This window comes from Callithrix jacchus, chromosome X (genome assembly GCF_049354715.1).
Source record: "Callithrix jacchus isolate 240 chromosome X, calJac240_pri, whole genome shotgun sequence".
NCBI lineage: Eukaryota > Metazoa > Chordata > Mammalia > Primates > Cebidae > Callithrix > Callithrix jacchus.
The window spans coordinates 128,717,527-128,719,938 of NC_133524.1; the positions used below are offsets into that span (position 1 = coordinate 128,717,527).

At 42.7% G+C, this 2,412-nt stretch overlaps 1 pseudogene; it reads left to right on the plus strand.

Moving 5' to 3' along the window:
• The first annotated feature begins 815 nt into the window (after positions 1-815).
• On the plus strand, positions 816-1,609 carry LOC100399790 (coiled-coil-helix-coiled-coil-helix domain-containing protein 2 pseudogene; annotated as a pseudogene).
• Positions 1,610-2,412: the final 803 nt, after the last annotated feature.

Below are 2,412 nucleotides of genomic sequence, written 5' to 3' on the forward strand. Positions count from 1 at the left end.
GGAGGAAGATTTACCAAGCAAATGGAGAGCAAAAGAAAGCAGGAGTTGCAATTCTCATCTCTGATAAAATAGACTTTAAAGCAACAAAGATCAAAAGAGACAAAGAAGGCCATTACATAATGGTAAAAGGATCAATGCAACAAGAAGAGCTAATGGTCCTAAATATATAGGCACCCAACACAGGAGCACCCAGATACATAAGGCAAGTTCTTAATGACTTACAAAGAGACTTAGACTCCCACACAATAATAGTGGGAGACTTTAAACACCCCATTCTCAATATTAGACAGATCAACCAGACAGAAAATTAACAAGCATATCCAGGATTTGAACTCAGACCTGGAACAAGCAAACCTAATAGACATTTACAGAACTCTCCACCCCAAATCCACAGGATATACAATCTTCTCGGCACCGCATCGCAACTACTCTAAAATTGACCACATAATTGGAAGTAAATCACTCCTCAGCAAATGCAAAACAACTGAAATCATAACAAACAGTCTCTCAGACCATACTGCAATCAAGTTAGAACTCAGAATTCAGAAACTAACTCAGAACCACACTGCTTCATGGAAACTGAACAACTGGCTCTTGAATGTTGACTGGATAAACAATGAAATGAAGGCAGAAATAAAGATTTTCTTTGAAACCAACGAGAACGAAGACACAGCATACCAGAATCTCTGGGACACATTTAAAGCAGTCTCTAGAGGAAAATATATAGCAATAAATGCCCACATGAGAAGCAAAGAGAGATCCAAAATCAACACCCTATCATCAAAATTGAAAGAGCTAGAGGAGAGAAGCCGCTGAGCTCTTCCCTGGTTATTGCTCGTCTAAAGGCCGAGCAGCCCCGTAGCTAGGATGCCGCATGGAAGCCGAAGCCGCACCTCCCGCATGGCCCCTCCGGCCAGCCGGGCTCCTCCGATGAGAGCTGCGCCCAGGCCAGCACCCACCGCTCAGCCACCAGCAAGCGGCACCCCTGTCTGCAGTCGGCTCTCCTGCTGCTGCACCCTGGCAGCCAGGTCTGCTGTCCCAGATGGCAACCACTGCAGCTGGCGTGGCTGTGGGCTTTGCTGTGGGGCACACACTGGGCCACGCCATTACTGGGGGCTTCAGTGGAGGAAGTGATCCTGAGCCTGCAAGGCCTGACATCACTTACCAGGAGCCTCAGGGAACCCAGCCAGCACAGCAGCAGCAGCCTTGCTTCTATGAGATCAAACAGTTCTTGGAGTGTGCCCAGAACCAGGGTGACATCAAGCTGTGTGAGGGCTTCAGTGAGGTGCTGAAACAGTGCCGACTTGCAAACGGATTGGCCTAATGAAGAAGCTCAAACTGGAGAAACGGAAAACCAGTTCTCATAACCAAGTTAATATAAAAGTTTCATTAATAGTGAAGGTATCAAGTGTAGCCATCAGTTAAACCTCTGTCATTCCTAGCTTCCTTGCTTCAGAATTGAAATGGAAGGGGGTGTTCCTACTCTGTAGAATTGGGAGCTGGTCAAATGTTTGTGTGGCCTCCTTAAACTAGCTGTTATGATTTTATTCTTTGTGAGTTAATTAGAATAAAGTGATTTTCTTCCAAAAAAAAAAAAAGAAAAAAGAAAGAGCTAGAGGAGCAAGATCAAAAAAATTCAAAAGTTAGCAGAAGACAAGAAACAACTAAGATCAGAGCAGAACTGAAGGAGTTAGAGACACAAAAAAACCCTTCAAAAAATTCAATAAATCCAGGAGCTGGTTTTTTGAAAAGATCAACAAAATAGACCACTGGCCAGATTGATAAAAAAGAAAAGAGAATAATCAAATAGATGCAATAAAAAATGATAAAGGGGATATCACCACAGATTCCACAGAAATTCAAACCATCATCAGAGATTATTACAAACAACCCTATTCACATAAACTAGTAAACCTGGAAGAAATGGATAAATTCCTGGAAACTTGCATCCTCCCAAGCCTAAACCAGGAAGTAGTTGAAACCCCGAATAGACCAATTACAAGGTCTGAAGTTGAGGCAGCAATTAAGAGCCTACCACACAAAAAAAACCCAGGCCCAGTTGGGTTCACTGCTGAATTCTACCAGACATACAAAGAGGAGCTGGTACCATTCCTTCTGAAACTATTCCAAATATTCCAAAAAGAAGGAATCCTTCCCAAATCATTTTATGAGACCAACATCATCCTGATACCAAAACCCAGCAGAGATTCAGCAAGAAAAGAAAACTTCAGGCCAATATCCATGATGAACATAGATGCAATGATCCTCAATAAAATACTGGCAAACCGATTACAACAGCACATCAAAAAGCTTATCCACCATGATCAAGTAGGATTCATCTCGGCGATGCAAGGCTGGTTCAACATAGGCAAGTCTATAAACATAATTCACCACATAAACAGAACCAAAGAC